Source organism: Calypte anna, chromosome 1, assembly GCF_003957555.1.
Source record: "Calypte anna isolate BGI_N300 chromosome 1, bCalAnn1_v1.p, whole genome shotgun sequence".
In the NCBI taxonomy this organism is placed as follows: domain Eukaryota; kingdom Metazoa; phylum Chordata; class Aves; order Apodiformes; family Trochilidae; genus Calypte; species Calypte anna.
The window spans coordinates 20695809-20715300 of NC_044244.1; the positions used below are offsets into that span (position 1 = coordinate 20695809).

The 19492-nt window shown below is 35.5% G+C and overlaps 1 protein-coding gene across 1 annotated transcript in view; it reads left to right on the top strand.

Moving 5' to 3' along the window:
- Nucleotides 1-19492, top strand: part of GRM8 (glutamate metabotropic receptor 8) — a 318849-nt gene that overhangs the window by 174468 nt on the left and 124889 nt on the right. The window lies entirely within an intron of this gene.

Below are 19492 nucleotides of genomic sequence, written 5' to 3' on the forward strand. Positions count from 1 at the left end.
TATTAGCTCTCCTACACACTCTTCAGAGGTGGTTCCAGCATCATCACAATTTTCACTTGCCACAGTTAAGATAATGTGTATCCTTCTCCCATCATCATAGAAAAATGAGAAATTCTTTTGGGAAGAGTAATAAACAATAGTAGTCAGTATGTTCAATATAGTTAATAGCTTAGTTAATTGTTTTGATTAGCTCTGGGTCTTTGCATTGGAAGGGAATATTATCTCTGCATAGCACTTCATTTAACTTTGACACCATAATCACGTCTCAGTGTTCAATGTAATTTAGTTAAGTGTGGCTGAGGTTCTTTCTTCCTCTATCAAAGCTAAATAGATGGCACTAGAGATTTTTGCAAGAAGTTTTGTCTGCCTCAGGCTCCATCACTGCTCTGTGACAGATAGAGTAGACATAAATTCAGCTCAGTGGGGCTGCTTATGGGCTTATACTGCAGAATTCTTAGGATGCTGTTGTGCTAACAATGCTTTAATTGGCAGGAACACTTGAGGACAAGGAAGTGTAACCAGGTTACTCCTGATTTTCTGAGTACCAAAACTTTGGAAAGAAAACAGCAACTTCTTAATTGCATCAGACCAGTGCTTCTGGAAGACCAGGACAGCTGTAGAGGTTAATGAGAGCATCTCAGCTACCAAGAATCTGAACCTTCTTTTTTTTAATTACCTTTGTTCTGTCATAGTTTGTGTCAGCCTACATAGGCTATGCAGGATGGGAATATGATATAGGGAGGAAAAGAATGAAAAATTCAGCACTTCTGTGCACTAAAAACTCTGCATTTAGCACTCACTCTGTTTGTGTCTCTTACGACTACATTGACTTGTACAGGTTTGGAGTCTTTACCTGGAATTCTGTAGTAAAAAGTCAAGTTAGTGAGACTTTCCTTCTACTAAAACTCTGTGTTCCTCTGGGAGAATTCCAGGGGAAACAAGATTAAAATTTATGTATATAAATGCATATATATATTTATTACAGGCTTCAGATACCACAGCTGAATTAATCAAGACCACTGAATCTGAAAGAAATCTGTTCCTGAGGGAGGGAAGGAGGACACTTTGAGGCTATGTTAGATACCATGGAGAGTTTATGTTGACTGCTGCAACCAAAATTCAGAATACTTTTCCTTGTCTTCACTTCACTGCTTTTTTCATATTACCTGTAATTTACCCAAATCTATGGAGGTAATGAAATAGGGGGAGTATGATTACTTTCCTTAAGTATCTTCTCTTGACTTGTGAACTTCAGATTAATCAAAACCAATAATAAGTGCAATAACCATATGAGTAAAGATGGCTGAATTTAGAGTATTCACAGTTGAATAAAAGCCTCTGTATGTCCCCTTCCCTGACTGGATAGAGTAGATACCGTTTTGGCTCACTCAGGTCTCATAAAACCAAATGCTGGTTTGTTTATGTTGTTACTTTGATTCGCTATCAATACAGAGACCTCTCTACTGCTGTGTATGGTTTATTTTTTTGTTTCAGTTTTTATCTTTTAATTGCAAATACTTTCATTTCCTTGTATCCATCACAATCTCTCAAATATGTGGTACATTAAAAAAAGGTAAATCAAGCTAACATTGTGTTATAAAGGAGAAAGAGCTACGAATCTTTGTTTTTGGCAGTCATATTTCCCAGTTCTCAAGCAAAAGTGAAGCATAGCATGCTTCACATGACACTTCATCATTAAATAAAGAATTTCTAATAAAAATAATTAAGCAATAGTTGCCCTTTCTGTGTCACTTCCATATGGCCCATTAATTCTGGCAAGTCTGTATAAGAGTCACTATTATCAACTTCAAAAAGATAATCAAGCATTAATCCTACATCAGTATCTCATTATTTTTAAACTCAACTTATTTTATGACCAGTAGGTTGACTTACAGTATCTAGTAGGATGTTTCTTGGGTTTTAATGAGTGAAAAAATTTACTTTAGAACTCAGTGAAAGATGACAGAATTCTTCCAATGTATTTTAATAATGATACTCTTAGCACTTAATAATTAGAAAGCTCTCTAAGAGAAACAATCACATTTTTTGTATCTTTTTCTTTTTGAGCCTGAGGAATAATTTTCTGCCAAAATATCATCAAAAGATTTGTAGGAAGTAAAGATGAATAATTTCTGCAATAATTCAATAACATCTGGACTACCTTTGTTCAAATAGTTTATTGACAAGAAGGCATGGAAATGGCTGAGCTTTATGTTTATTTTACTGAAGCTGTTAGATGAGAAGTGTGTCATACAAAGGATAGCTAGAGTACAACTAGGAAATCAACTAAACTCTGGAATTCTAGTATTGGTGTAGTCATACGTCTGAAATGGTACCTCTCATAATGGGCAGACTTGAGGTGAAACCTTATCTGCTCAGTTTCTGAACAAGAATCACAAAACTAACTTTTATTTCTATGTCACCTGTAGATGAGAATCTTTTTTTTTTTTCAGGAAACTTCTAGGGGCTTATCTGGGATCAATTGCTGGGGAAGAACAGGCGCAGCCCTGAATGCTTCAGTTGTCCTTCAGACCCCTGCCAGGAGACTTTTGAAAACATTCAGTTATCAGTTAAAAAAATTGAGATGTTTGATGTTTTAATTTTTTTTTTTTTTCTTTTTTTAATAGAATGGCAGGTTGGGAGGAACCTCAAGGATCAAGGTTGGACCTCTGATCCCCAATCCTTCTAATATCATTGTTTTTATGAGATGTCTCTCTCAGAACCAGGCTTAAAACTTTTCAAAGTGGAGGAATCCACCACTTTACATTAAATCCATCTCCGGCTTTGAAGCTCTAGTTTCAAAGTTCTATAGTTTCCAGCTATAAAAATACCGATTTTTGTAAACTTTATCAACTCAGACATTTTATGTATCTATGTACTGTAAGGGCAGTTGAGTATATTTATTCAGATTAAATTAATGTATTATCAAAGTATTAATGTATTATCAAAGTATTAATGTAATGGAGCTAAATAAGATAAAGTGAACTCTGTTTTACCTGCTAAACCTTTTAATTCTGTCTAAGACTAAAAGAACATAATTGAATTGGTCTCGTCCTAAAAGCACCATTAAGTTGGATGCTAAGAGTTCTGATGTGTCTTTGTAAAAGTAAGAGGAACCTCACCTAAAGCAAAAAGATGAATAACTTGGGAAGTAAATAATTTATTAGAATGCTCCTTATAAGCTGACAATTCTATTGCACACAACGATTACCTGAAGCAAATATTTAGCATGTAGTATTATGTGTATCTTCAGTGTTTCTGTGGGATTTCCAACTCTGTTACCTAAATCATTACAGAGCACCAATACTAGCTTATCTGTGATCCTGATGGAGTTTATTTTAAGTCACTGTAAACATCATGCAGTACTTTGATTTGTTTGAGACTTGCATAGTTTGATTTTCACAAGTTCTTCCTAGTAAAGACTATTTTGTTTGCTCATTCCAAAACCAGGCTACTTTGGCACAAAAATTTCAGCTGGCCTTACAGGATTATTTGGCCTTATGTAGCTATTCATAACCAGGTATTTCATTGAGTAACTTGAAAAATCTTAAATTTTATTGCAAGGTTATGGTAGTTTTATTGTATTTCCCTGAAACCGTATGACACATTTCTGCTATGAGATCTCTAAAATTTGCAAAGGCATCTTTTTTAGGGCAAAATGTAAGTCACTGTCTAAATCTTTTCATAGTTTGTCTCTTTCTTCCTTTGAGTCTTAAGGTCAACTATCTAAAAAAAATTTTCTGTGACAGGTTGACAAGGATGATGGCTTCTTATGAAGGACAGTGTTCTGTAGACTTTATTGTGATCTAAAAGCCATATGATGGCTCATATGCTTATCAGCTGTCAATGAGTTTAGATTAGATATGAGTCTTATGAGTCAATGAGTCTTAGATTTAAAAAAAGGTGAGGAATCTGAAATGAAGCTGGATGTAAGCTTTCTCTGTCCTGCTTAGAAAAGATACTAATTTTATAATAGTAATAAATTATATCTGTCTTGCAAAATTAAAATTTAATTAACTAGATTGTTACCATGACTGAATTAACAAGAATCTTATCAGCAAATATCTAGTAAAAGGCAAAACCAAGCAGTTCTTCAGAGTTGAAAGAATAAAGCAAGATATGACATTTCCAGGGAAGCTACATGGCAACACTTCCAAACAGTTAAATGAATTAATATTTCTTTCAATAGTGCAGTGTTTACACGAAGAACAAAAATGTAAGTATGTTGAATGCATTTCCATTGTCCAAAATCAGTGAAAAGTAAAAGTTTAATGAAAACATTTAGTCAGAGCTGAGAAATTCTATATTTAGTTTTAAACCTTTGTATGGTGCTTATAATATTCTGCTAAATATTTACTGCATTTGCATTGGATATAGCTTGGTGAATCATTAGGGTACAAGAATGATAGATACATAGAGGATTGCAAGGAAATTGTAAATATGGGTAACTTACAGAGGATGAAGATTCACCACAATAATACATACAAGTGTATTTATATATCAAAGGAACCTTTATGGTATTTATGGCATTGGCAAACAAAAAGATGTTGTTGGACAGTTCTAGCCCTTGTCATTAAAATAGATATTTTGGATATACTTTTAGAGTAGATATGATTAAATATTTAGTGAAAAAAAATCTTGTTATCTGATAGTGTTTCAGTCTCATCAGGGCAAACAGTTGATCTGTTTCACTTAGTTTTTCTCTGTTCAGAATGTGTTCCATCACTTCATTCAAGTGTTTGTATGCTTAAACTTACCCTGTCCCTAAGAGGGAAATTAATCTTCCAGGCAATAAGGAGTGACCTGAGTAACCCTGAAGAGCAGGGAACTTGACACTAACCAGTTGAGACTGGTGGTAATCTTATGCTGTGCAGAAGGTCTAAGAGAACAGTCTGCAAGGTTAATGTGTTAGTATTTCAAGACAGTGTCCTAAGGAAAAAAAAGTAGATAATCAACTCACCCAGAGCCACGGGCTATTTTCTGCTTCTGCTGCCATTGTGATGATAGAGATAGACCCAACAGATATTCTCTTTTAGGAGTCTGGGCTCTGATGAATTATAAGAGCTCAAATCAAAACAATGCTTTGCCTGTGAACCTAATGCAGTTAAACAGCAGCAGAGCAAGGAGATGTTCTGAAACTCTTCCCTGTCAAAGCGTTTCTGCCTCCTGGTAAGCAGTAACTGTTTAATGTGCTGCTTCCTCAGCATCAGTGGCACAATACACATCAAATGTACAATGTATATTATTATTAATGCTATTAATGATATCCATGGTTGCTTTTGATATTGTGGTTTTACACAGGGATGGATCTGTTGTTTTAAGTTGGAACAAAATTTTACATGAAAGGTTAAGCTTTTTAAAGAAAGACTACAGCTTATCTTTAAGAGTCTAGAACAAAGAGAAATAAAATATTAATATGCTTTGGTTCTATTAGTAGGGACAATAGAATTAAAAAAAGGAGTGGCTTCAGCTGACAAATGGGTGAAATCACGTGCCCTTACAGTAAATGTCATTTCCTTTCTTTTCAGCTTTTGCTGACAGTGTTAAGAGCAAGCCTAATGTTTCAGAACTCTATAAGTTTTCTGACATTCTTTTTTCTGTGGTAAAAGTAACCTATCCTGGGGCAGCAAAAATTAATTTTTGTCTACACTGTGAGAGCATTTTGGCTTCTCTTGTCTAAGCTGACTGAAATGAGGTTTTCACACCAGCATGTCACAGGTCCTAGCACAGCTATTTCAAGATTTTTCTTCAGGTGTAGGAAGCATTCAGTCATGGCTCTCTGGTCTCCTAGGCTGCAGTGATTAACTGCAACCCATTTCTTCAGTACACTGCCAGACCTGTTTAATCATTTTGTAATGGTAATTACATAGTTTATGGTACAGCCTGATGTTCACATGCATTTTCCATGTCATTCTAGCAGACATGAATTTAGAGTAAAAACTGGCCCTTCCTTTCTGATGGTTTTTATCATGGCTCTCTTCAGAACTAGCTATACTTTAATTTCTTGTGAGCAGATAGCATCAAGTATTATTATCAAGAATTATTTCCAGAAAGCTCTAGGACAAGTAATGTAAAAAAATACAGGTCACATTTTGCCATTACTCCTTAGTGAAAGCTGCTTCATTGATTTGTGAGAGTTTTATTATGGCATAATCCATGTTATAAAATTATTCCCACCAAAAAATACATAGTTAAAAGTATTGATGACAGAGACTGAAGCTTTAATGATGTGTTTATCCCTCTGAGGAAAGAAAAAGAGAAAAAAGCCTGCAAAATAATCCAGCATATGTGATTCACTCAGTGTGTGTATATACATCACATACATTTAATTTTCATCTTTTGAGAAAGAATCGGTCTAATATTTATTTGCATCTTTGCATTTCTAAGAATTTTTTACAATGATGGAAGCCTGTAATAAAGTAAACTGCATTGTGCTTAACCAGTCGTCAAAATAACCAGTTTTAATACTCTTCATGTAGCATGCATTTTGTTTGCTTTTCTTTTACATTGACTGATGATGGAAACTAATAAGGGATGAATTAAAAAAAAAAAAAAAGAAAAAAAAAAGTCTATTCTCCTAAAGAAGTAAATAATCTTTCAGGTATCACCCTTTTCCACAACTGCTACCAGTCAAATCTTCCACTGATCAGTGTGGAATGGCATAATTTGGATTTTGCTACATTTTCACTTGTCTTTTTTCTTTGGTGTCCTAACCAAATAATATATGTAAGGAGAAAACGTAATTCTAAAAATGTTCTTTTAATCTGAGGGACCTGTTGATAAAGTTCCTGTCCCTCTTCGTTTGACAAGGCTTTCTTGAAATCAAGCCATTAAGAAGCTGAAATCCTAACAAAAGATAACTGGTTACCTTTTTCACATTAAAAAAAATGTATTTTTATTATTTGCTTATGTGAAAAAATCTTTATTTTTGGTTTGCCATTGCATTATTTCTCATGCACACAACATAATCACATTGTTCTCATGCCTTGCCTTATTGAAAATAAATAAATAAATTGTATTTGTCTTTCTCCATGGTCCTTCTTTAAGTAAATTGGCTTCTCCAGAGCATTACCACCACCTCTGGGTGGTGTACTGATGAAGAGAACCACAGCCCAAAACATACAGGTTTCCAATTGTCTATAAAGGCAATGAAGATAAAATGCCTGAAGAGACCACAAATTTACAATGCAGAACAAGGTGCTGGTTTCTAGCTGTTTCTTCATGAGGTGCCTTGTTTGTGGGGTCATAATTAAACTCTGATTACAGTTATAAAAAAAGTCTTGGTTATTCTCCACCCTGAGTAGTAATTATTTATCACTGTGTTTCACTCTTATCCTATTACTTTTGCTCTTTCTGAACGGTATCAGATCTATTTTAGGTTGCTAGTTCCTAGTTCCATTTTCCTGTATATGTTGGGATATGCTGTTTGGGGGATTTGATCTCAAGGCCATTTTTGCTTATTTTTTCTGAAGAAGCCCATCTCCCTCAGCCTTTTGTCACAGGGAATGTGCTCCAGCCCCCTGCACATCTTGGTGGTTCTGCTGGACTTGCTGCATTTTGTTGATATAATTCCTACCTAGAAGGATTCAAAACATTTTTACACATCTGAGGTACTGGTGAAATGCTTAAATGATTTTGAGGCTTTTCTCATTGGTCTGTATGCTTAAGGTTATAGAACAAGGTATAAGGATAAGGAGAAATGAAAGAGCCTTGGCAAAATGAGATCAACTGCACTTGATAAATTGGAACATGAACTGCACAAGATTGTGGCATTCTGCTGGCATTTGTTTTCTTCAAAAGTGCATCTGTAATTGTAAAAGGTGTAAGAAAGTAGATGGGAACATTTCAATTTTGTTCATGATCAAGTGAAAAATTACTTTTGACCAGCCTTAAGTTACTCTAATGGGCTTATGACAGTATAGTGGTTGTCACAGGTTGTCTTTTCTTTCAAAGGAAGAATCAGAATACCTAAATAGTAATTTTTCATGTGATTTCAGAGTGCATGAAAACAACCAAAGCTGCTCACTTTCTCAGTGTTACAGTGGTATGTATGAGCTACTAAAGATTTGCATTTTTTGGGTGCACATTTGCAGTAGAAAGCACTGATGATAATAAAACTTCAGGCTCATAATACTGTTTTAAGATGGTACAGCAAATTGCAAGTCTGAAGCCTCACTGTGCTCATAAGAATTCATGCTGGGGGCTTTGCTGAATGTAAAATATGACAGAGTGTCTCCTATCAGGAGAAACCTGTGCTTTAGCAGTACTTTACATATTTATTCTGATATTATTACTAGTTTACTAGCACCTAAAGGAAACATTTGATTCCTGAGAAAGTGCTTAATCACCAAGACTTTTAAGGAGACGAGTATCAGATATCGTGCTAAACTCAATGTAAATTTGGTGTACACAGGTGTATTTTTTTGATTCATTCCCTGTGAAGAGCTATGCTTGCTTGTACTGAGAATTTTAGATGGCCCTTGGCAGAGGGGAAGGGCCTTCGAATCCTCAAAGTGGCTTTTTTTAGATATGTGAAATAACAGATCTTCAAATACTGTGGTAAGGTTTTGAGAGTTAAAGGTGTTTATTCAGTTAAGGATGTTTTTGACTACTTTTTAATATTAGATGCCTCAATTCTACTGTGGGGACCTTTATAGTTTTCTGAGTGTTGTTTGCTTCTTAGTCACAAGCATCTTGTTCTGCACTCTCTAATTTAGTATATCTCATTTAAGAGAATTCTTAAATTTGTTACAAAAGCTCTGACAACGTATCTTTCACCCTCACCTCCAAAACAGCATCTCCAGACAAATTTATTTCTCCTTTCTTCCCACTCTCTGCCCCTATTCATGCAGAGGGAACAAGTAGAGCAAACCAATTCTCTGTACCTGAAAGGGACAGCATGTCAATGAGGGAACTTTTCTTCAGGACTGCAATTGTCACCATTTTACCCCAGTGAGTACAACATATAAGAGTGCTGCCAATCGGGCAAGTGCAGCAAACTTGTTAAAGGAGCAAACCACCCTAATGCTCCTAATTTAACAATGAATCCAATCAGTTCTAATTAGCCAGAGCTAGCTGTCTTCTTGGTTGTAGGAAGAATAGCTTTTGTGGGTGAACTGTCTTCCTGGTTTAGATTGAGATCCCCTTCCAGAATCCAATCGTTTATGACATATTCATGGCATCATTAGCTAGCTGCTTAGTTCTAATTTAGGGCGCTCTTATTTTTATTCGATTCTGAAGAAACATCTTTAAATAGAATAGTGAGGAAATTACAGATGTTCACCTGTTGGAAATCTTGTGTTTCAGCTGTTGTCTGCACAGCTTGTAGAACAAAGTGATATATCACCAGCTCTAGAAAATCACATAGGTTGACTTTGACAGTAATACATGATAAAATTGCAATCCAGAGCAATTCAAAGCTCTTAAACATGTTTTCCTTTCTAACCATAAAAAATTGCCTTCTGTCTTATAGAAAATTGAAAAAATGAAGCAAAAAAAGGATTCAATGTTCTATGACACTGTAACATTTTTTCCTGCTGGTTACAGTAAGTGAAATCAGCTATTTCTTTTCTTCACCATGCCCTACTTCTTGCAGTGTGATGGGATCATTAAAATGGGACACAGCAGGGAGAAGCAGTAGATAAGGCAAATGGAAAAGTTAATGCAAAATTTTCTTCAGCTTTTAATATTGTACAAAAAGTTGCTGTTGGGTCTTTTATATGATTAAAGTGGTAGTTGTCCCTTTGCCATGAAAAGCATTCTTTTTTTGCCTTCCTTTTTGGTTCCAGTTGAAAAAGTTGTCCCACTATTTCTTCCTGAAAACCCCACTCTGTTTCCACATATGAACTCTGTAATAAGTACGTCTGTCTTGTCTGGGTCTAAAACTTTCTTCTTAGAAGTTTAATATTGTGACTAAAGACCCAGTTGTAAATAATAGTGAAAACTCTTTTTGCCTGCAAGAAATTTGGGGTAGGGCTTTTTTGCACAGGTCTGTAGTGAGAGGACAAGGACAGGGGGAAATGGTTTAAAGCTTGAAGAGGGAAGATTTGGGTTAGACATTAGGAAGAAATTAAGTTTTGTAAAGGTGATGAGACACTGGAACAGGTTGCCCAAGGCTGCCCTTGCCCTGGAAGTGTTCAGGGCCAGGTTGGATGGGGCCCTGACCAACCTGGTTTAGTGGGAGGTTTCCCTGCCTGTACAGGGGGATTGGAACGAGATGATCTTTAAAGTCCCTTCCAATCCTAGCCATTCTATTTTGATTATTTATTACATTTATTTTAATTTTACATTTGTTTTCATTGAATTTCCTTTAAAATCTTTCTGCATATATGTTTCCTTAGGAGTGACATACAGCCTTCTGAATTAATCCAAATGTGACATATATTCTCATAGCTACAGTCAGTCCTTGTAACTTTCTTTTTTTGTAAGAAAACGTAACAACTGAAGTAAGAACTCTATCCCCATAGCAGCTGACTAAATAACAGCTAAAATAGTATGTGAGATACTATTTTATACGAGCAAGGCTGAGGACTGCAAGGTTGTCACACAGACCTGCAACAAAATGTGATTTAAAAGCACAGATAATGACAGAGTAAGCAAAGGAAAGTAATACAGGTCACTGAAGATGAGCAGGAGGGATGAGATGAGTAGGCTGGTGGCTGAGGGAATCTTGGGTCTTGGATAAAAGGGAGCAATACCTGCAAATGAGTAGAGTACCAGGGGACAGAGAAGCTAAAAGGTAAAGCAGAAAACATTCTCTAGTGGAAATGCTGGACATCACAGTGATTTTATTCAAGGCTTGACAGAAAGGATATTTTGTGCATTTAATTCAAGTGAGCAAATTTAAATTCAAGGTTAGTAAAAGACTATGTAGTCTGAGCTAGTCAGACAATAAAGTCAGTTCAGAATGACACTTAACCCATTTTCTTAAATTATTATTTTCGGAAAGGGTAAGTGAAGCTCCTTGGAGACAAAATCAGTAATTTAAATCTTTAGTCCACAAATAAACTTATACCAAATAGTAGCCACAAATAATTAAGAAAATGAAGTGCTTGCATATCTTTATGTGCATTTATACTTCCAACAAATGCTTCCTAATTGCAGGAAAGGTTGTTTTTAAGCAGGATCTCATCAAGTTTGTAACTAAATATAATACTAAGGACAAAGGTCCCTAGAGTTTCTGGTCTGAAGCTTAAACATAAAAGCTCTCATGGTCAATAAGAAGAGAAAAGGATTTTTATACGTGCAGTTGCTAAGAGTTGAAGGTCCTCTGAGATTAAATTCTAACAGACAATGAATTAAGTCAGGTTCTTGTACTGAATCTTTAGTCTTGGTCATAGCCATTGCTGTAGACTTTGTAGTTATACACTGAAGTCTGCACTAGAAATGCTTGCAGCCTGTGAGGTTTTAGAGTGATATCAATTCTTTCCACCTATATGCCTGGACTAGTACACTAACAATTTCTTCCCAGAGTTAGAAATTTCCCATGGACAATCTGTGTTAGAAAATGTAGATTCTTTCTAAACACTTACTTCAAGATCTGAAAAGATGCCCATTTAATTTATTTATTTATTTATTAAATGTGAGAAATTCAGCAAAATATTTGATTGTGCCTTAATGCTAACACTCACCTGTATGCTGGTACTATTCTGAGAGAGAGAGAAACATGGAATTTCTCCAAATTTTATGGGTTCTTCTCATGTATAGCTAAAGGAGTGCGCTAGGTTACAGGGGCACAGGACTGAATTGCTCAGTGTTTCTTCAGATCCCAGGTAGGAAATGTCCTGGTTAAACCGTGACAGGAAATGAACAGGGTACACAGCTGTGACAATTTTTATGGACATTCTAGAAGCTGAAGTAGGATGCCTACTGGCAAATATTTCCACAATATTGCATTCTTTTATCTGCTAATATTAATGCAATGATTTATATTTATGGGTACATACATCCAAGGTAGCGTCAAAAGGTTGACCTAACTTTGAGCATTAAAGTTGAATCAACGTTTAAAATGTCTTTGATCAATTAATCCTTAGATCTTTGTGTCAGCAAACTGAGTTTGCTCCTTTATCCTCATGCTATTTCATTCAGAAGGCTCAAATACAAATTTTTACATGCTTTAATTATGACAAACACACTTCTTTTTAAAACATAATTAAAACTTTTTTTTTTTCCCTGTACGGTTTTGATTTGTTAAAAAATCAATGAAATAACATTCATCACTCATAGATCAGACTGACAACTTTTGAGGTTGACATTCCCTATTTTTGTAGAATTTAGGGAATAGCAACTAGTGGTAAAACTCATGGTTTTACTTTTGAAACTGAATTTTGTTCTTAATATATAATGGTATATGTAAAATAACACCCTAACTCTGACAAATATATAAATTAAACCTCTGCACTGGATTTTTATTTTTATAAGAAAAGCAGAGCAGATATAATTAGAAGGTTTAAAAAGTGCAATACCATAGTAATATAGAATCAAATCATCTGCATTAGTTTAATACATACTAGAACAAGAAATGTAGAGGAATGAAAGAGATAGGGGATCAATAACACCTCTAAATTATAAATGGTACAAAACTGGCAGAAGTTTAAGACTCAAGCAAAACTGAGATGTGAATCTCTGGCTTCAATGTCTTTTCTAAAACACAGAAAAACAAGGAGGTATGGGAGCGATATTTAAAAGGTTATGTAAATGTGTAGGAAATTTTGCAAAAAAGTATGGAATTAATGACAAAAAAAGTTATTTTGCTTTGCAAAATTTGCATGGAGTTTGCTCTCTGGCATAAAAGCTGGAGAATGTCTTACAGAACCTGTTGTGATGTCTGATTTAATCTGTGGATCCTTGGTTAGTTATGCAGCAGTCTCTGACACTTTTATTTAAATTTGTACAGTTTCTTCCTTTTTTATGCAGCTATTTCTGGAGTATGTGCTCCCAGGTTGGTCAGACCTCCTGTAGCTAGAAAACGAACCAGTGTAGGTGAACAGATCTGTGCCAGAACACCATTTTTGAAGCAAGAATCTTCTGTAAGTTTCATTGTTAGTGCTCTGCCTGTAGTTTCAAAGCTGCAGTCTTGATGATAATAAGGACATGTAACTTTTAAAAATGTTATATCCATGTTCAAGTTTTGTCCACATTAAATAATGTATCCCTACAAGGACAATTCTGTTGATACTGACTAAGGACATGCCTGAAAGGAGTATTACTTAGCCCACTATATTTTTGACCCCCCTTTTCTTTTAAATGTATGGTGTGGTTCTCAGTGTGGTTGGCAGAAACTATATCCAAAGGCATCTCCTTGTTATCTGAATACAGTCATTACTGTTCAGCCTAAAATGTACATCCCAGCAAATCTGGGTTCAGGTAGATGGTGATTTGTGCAATACAGCTGCTCTTAGACATGGGAGACTCAGGTTTTAATGTTTAAGTGTTCTGAATGCCTGTGCTCTTAAACACCTTACACCATTTCAAGGAGTTATATTTAACCAATGGGAATGATTAACTAGAAAAAACTTTTCTCTCTGATAACCACACTGTAACTGTTGTTCAGGACTCTTCAAGCACAGAAATCAGGAAAAAAGAATCTTGTATTAGCAATGCAAATCCAGTTTGTTTTTCTCAGACAAAACACTCTAGTAAATGTCACACATAGTAGTAGGAACAAAAATACCAATATGAATAAAATAATGTTTTAATTCCCCTTTGATGTATATCATTGTGTATTTTTTAGAAGTGTTTTGCTAAAACAAATTTCTGATTTACCGTGAAGGTCAGGAAAAATGTTATGGGATTTCCAGTGAAAAAAGTTTGTGGACAGGGATAGAATTTTTGAGGTACTTCATTTAAAGAACCAGGCAAACAAAAAAGCTAGGTCCTTATTCATGGTGAAGTTAAAATTACTGAAACATATTAACGTATGTGAAACGTTCTTTTTGCTATTTGCTGTTTAAAAAGTGTTTTAAAAAGGTAAGGTTTCAGACCAGCTCTCAGTAGGACGTATTTTTAAAGCTCCACATTATTCTAGGGATAGAAAAACTATTTCTTTCTCAGATTAATTGGTCTTGATTCATAACCCCAGAAAAATTACATGAAGTGCCAGTTCATTAAACCACAAAACCACATCCGTCCATTGTTGCAGAAGAGTAGGCAGTCAAACTACTTCATTTCACTATCGTTGCTTCTATGTTCTAATTTTTCTTTTTGGAATGCCTGAGAAAATTGATATAAACCTTAGCTTCCTCTCTGAATTGCTTCCTAAACTGACACTGTACCATTACAAAGGAACCCTGGGTTTTTTGTGCTCTCTGCAAACTCATGCACAAAACAAGCATCACAAGTTACCATGCAGCTATTAGAAAACTCAACTCCCCCACCATAAAGGTATCTCATCCCCTTAAGCCTGACTACCAGAAGATGATGATCTCTACTGAATTATTTGTTCAGCAACAGAAAACTACAATGGGTGAGGAAAACAGCTGAATAATTGGGAAGAATTCAATGGGCGCAACATCCGCCCCTGCTGCTTCCTGCTGAGACTGCTGAAATGGCTTACAGTGACAGATGCCAGCTTGCTGAGGAAAAAACTTGCTGCAAAGACAGGAAGTTATAACCAGTTCTGACAAACAGAGGACTACGATGTCTGAGCTGAAGAATAGTGGGAGACTGCTTCGAAATTAATCTGACTCTGACTGGCATGAACAGAAAGGCTGATCTCAACATCATAATATTTACAATAGAATCATAGAATCATTTGATTTCTTTTGCTTCCAAGTGCAGCTTAAGTAAAACCATTTTGTGTACCAAGTAGTGGGGATAAATCATTTAGCAGAGAGTGAAAAATATGAATTATAACTGTGAACTGAAAAATGTTACCAGATATATAAGATCTGGACTAGTCAAAACAGAAGTTTTGAAAAAAACCCCAAGAGTTATGCAGATGCACCATCTTTAAGTAATTATGCACAAGCATATATAACAAAGACAAATAAAGGGAAGTAAATAGAATAAAAATTGTTAATGAATGACTCCTTTGCCTGTTATGATTTTCACAATAACTTTTATTGTTATTTTTCTCCCCTTCTCCGCATTACTTGTATTTCCCCAGGAAGATTTTTTTCTTATTTAGAGCACAATCCATAAAAGAGCTAACATGTGAGAATGGTCAGAGAGACAGAGTGAATGAAAATGTGGAAATGAGGGAGGAACGTAAGTTCTTAGATAGTGTTCTTTCCTTGCCACTGACAAAACCATGGTTAGGACATGCCTGGCCTTCCTGCAATAGGAATTCTGTGGAGTAGGAACTGCTAAGCCAGCTGTTCACAGCTGGTGTTCTCCAGCTAAAGGACAGGATATGCAAGCCTTTGGTGTTTGATTTTTTTTTCCTGATAAATACTCATCATCATCATGGCTTGGCTTTACAAACAAAGATTTAAGAAAGGCTCTCCCCATGCTTGCTGCCAGCGTGCTGATGGCTGATAAGGCCAATGTGGGACAGGCAGTGAGACTGCAAAAGGCCCAGCAGAAAGTCTCCTGTGAGGGGACAGCCAAGGCACGGTTCTTTCTACTCTTTGCTGTCTTTTCTCCTTCTGATTCTACCTGTGTTCTCAAAGGAGGCAGCAGCTTTATGGATGGTGTCTCCATGTGTCCCAATTGGAGGCCACAGTGGAGAACTGATGGCAGTCAGTATGGCCACAGCTGAGGGATTGTGTCAGGGAGTCCTTGTGGCTCCTCTTTGGGGCTCAGGACAGGAACGTTGTCATGTAGTCAATCCAGTGGATGTTTAGGATTGTACTGAAGCAGCACTGATGGAAGCATTCAAGGAGTCGCAGGTGGTACCGATTTTGAGTTACCAACCTTACCAGTAAGATACATAAATCAAACAGTAGCTAACATAGAAATAATTAGCTTAAAATGCTATAAATGGAAATCTATAGTCAGTAGTTGAGTTTTTAAATAAGACATAGAGTATTAATCGATTTCTAGATGTATCAATAGTTACACAGGAAAATAACTATTATATTAATATTTATAGGTTAGTGAAAGAAGAGATGCAACCCTACCAGACAACGATTAAAAAGTAATTTCCATTTTAGCTAAGTGAAAGACTATGACACATTGCAAAAACTAAAAATGAAAGTCCTTCACATCATCTTTTGCTCTTCAAGTAGCATAAAGTAAGATGTTAAATATGGGATGGGTGCTTGAGGATAAAGAAATACTCATGAGAGATAACACAGGATGTACTTTTACATAAATTCTTTCAATAATGCTAAATGGAAACAAAATTTAGTGAGAAAGCAGAAATGGGATTTCTCAGAAATGTTAGGTGAACCAGCAATTTCCAGAAACAAAGCAGTTAAATAAGTAAATATGGTAAGTCACAAAGCAGGTTATCTATTTGTTGTCTTATTTAGAATTTTTTTTATATTCTTAAGAGAACTTTCACTAGGAAGTCGGAAGTTTTACTGTTGCTATGAACATATACATGCACAGGGTTACTTCTATGTGTGCTTTAGATCATCATTAACAATAGTTATACTTCTTATCTTTCCCTCTCATCAGTAAGTTCCACCATCCTAAGCAGAATGCACAATTTTACCTTCATCACAAGAACTACAGGAACAAAGAGAGAAAGGTTTATAAGGAATGGAGGCAATACCTCCAGCCACAGTCCAGCTTGTCACTTTTGCTCAGGAAGTGCAAGAATAGCTCTAGAACTCTTTCAAGTACATGAGCTCTTAGAGAATCATTCCTGTGGTCACTCTAGGTTTTCCAAAAGAGATCTCAAATGGGAGGAGCCGGGAACAGCCGACATTTTCATGGACAATGTAACACCTCTCCTAGTTCTTCTCCAGCTTAAGATGATAACGTTATTACACATATTTATGTATTTTCACCACTGGTAGGGCAAACACATTGTGTTGAAATTCCCCACAAGCTTTCCCTTCTCAGCAGCTGCATTGGAAGACCTGGTGTAAATCACTAGGCTTGTTTCCTTGGGCTTCCTTCCGAGATCAGAATAGGGAGGGATGCTTTGAGCCCAGTTCTTGACACACTATTCCACCATGGTTATATCAAGTGCCCAGGTTCAAGAGTTGGGACCATCTTATTTTTTTCATAAAGACACAGCCCAAGAAATTTTTGACACTATTGGATGAGAAATTGAAATGATTATTAAGAAAGCATTAAAATATTTCTAATATAGTATACAAATTGTTATATTTTTTCAAGTCAGCAGTGTGTGTAGAAACATGTTTTCCAGAGTTCAGAGTCAAGCTACAAATTAAACTGTTATTAGTTGATATATGAATCTGAAAAAAAAAATCATAATAAGGTCTTCCAAATATGTAATATTATCTTTAGTAGCTGACCACACTTATGGTTTGGACAATATGAAGAATTTTACTGCTATACATTAAAATTCATTTAGGGTAATGTAATGTAATTTAAGTTGATGACTTTTTGTCATCTTTATAAATTATTTAAATAGCTTTTAGAGAGTACTGGCAAGACAAAATGCGAAGAAACCTTGATAAGAAAGAAAGAACACAATCAAATTTACTGTGGTTTTTTTTAGTTATGCAAAAAACAGAAACTCTTCTTGTATGTTGCCTTCTGGGTTTGACAGGTTTAAAACTGATAATTCTGTGGTTATTCATCACCCTTTTGTATGTAAAGAAGTACATACAGTCTTAATAATTTATTTTTTTTCTCTGTAACTTATATGATAAAGTAGTTTATGATCGCATAAAAGTAAAATGTTATGTTGTAGGAGAAATTAATGCAAATCCTGTGTTTGTTTAAGCTGCCGTATAAGATAGGGGTGTAATGCTGATACTGTTTTCCTTTTAGAAGTCTTTTCCCTTTAGTACAACATACTTATATAAGCTTTTGCAATTAGTAGTGTTTTATGGCTTAGTATTTATTATAGAAAATTGTTCCTTTCTGTCCTTCACCAGCACCCCTCTCTTCCACGTGCACATTCATCCATCTGATGAGCATTTGGCTCAACCATTAAAACATATATGTCCTTCCAACTCATCCTGTCCTGATCATCCTGTTGAGAGGATGAGGAAGCTTTTGGGAGCACGTACAGGTTATTGACTACTGCAGGAGTTCTGTAAGCTTCTTGTCCAGCAGTCCTTAACAAGGCAGGATAAATTAAGACAGGGATACTGAGCTCTACTCATCACTGTTAGCAGCTAGTCCTCAGGTGAAGTAAGTTAATAAAGTTGCACTATAATTTAGATGCATCTCTTCCATCCTTCATACCATCTTTTATGTCTCAAAATGCATTGCAACTCTGTGTAATTTTTAGCATGTGCAATGAAATGTCTTCCTGGTTTGTCTGTTTGTATTAGAGTCACACTCTTTACTATTTGCTAATCATTAGATGGCATGTCTTGAAAATTGTCTTTGAAGTTACTTTTAACAAATTACAAAAACAAGCTATATAATTTTTTTCCCAAATGGTTAGTATCTTTTCAACAGGTAGTGAGTTTTTTTTTAATTAATCCCTGTGGAGATATCAAAGTCCATCATAATTTTTCTATTGCTCACAGTGTCCAGGGATGCTTAAAGCACAAAACACTACTGATTGTCAGATTACAATTTTGTTCATATTTTATCATTGTAATGTGAGACAATGGCACTGAACTGCAGTGGTCAAACAGAAGAAGGTGTTCTGAGTATATTCCCTGGATTTTTAATTTAATTTTATTTTTTCATGTGACACAGCCTTGCATCCTTTGTCTAGCGAAAAATCTTGCGTATAGTGTATTGTCAGGATTAATAGTGCATTTTAAAAAAGTAGGATACAATAAAATTGATATCTTGAACTGACAAAAGCCTGTGTAGGCATCTTGTATTCATTGAGTCAATGGGAACTTGACCTCAGATTTTGTTAGGGCAGGTTTCATGTCAAGATCTGCAGAGCCTTCTTTCCCCTTGCAAATGAAGATCCTGAGCCTTTGGAATCAGCAGCTGAATTCCTATATGGGATTGCATGTTGGTTGCAGACTTAAAATAGTATTTTTCTGAATTTTATTTCCTAATTTTCCCACTTAGTAACGTAACCTATGCATGAAAAATATTCTTTGGATTTGGACCTAGATAACTAATATGGGCTGTTCCCACAGAATCAAAATTCTGTTATGTATTGATTTACTTGCTATTCCCTCTGAAGGAGAAATGTCCCTGTAGGAAACAGCAGACAGCACACGTTTCTCAGTATAAAGCATAATTCACTAGAAAATAAAGGAAAAATGTCTTAGAATAAGCACTTTTCAATATGGAGACAGATGGCCACATCACTTGGCATGCATTCAGCTTTTTTCCCTGACATGTTTAAATAATATTTATCAAACAATAGACAAGGATAAAAATCAAGGTAGCCTTAAATTTATCTAGAACAGAATGACAGGCTGCTGTAGAAGTGTCCTATAAATAACAATAAACAGCTGTTAAACAGAAGCCAATGAGGTGGAAAGAG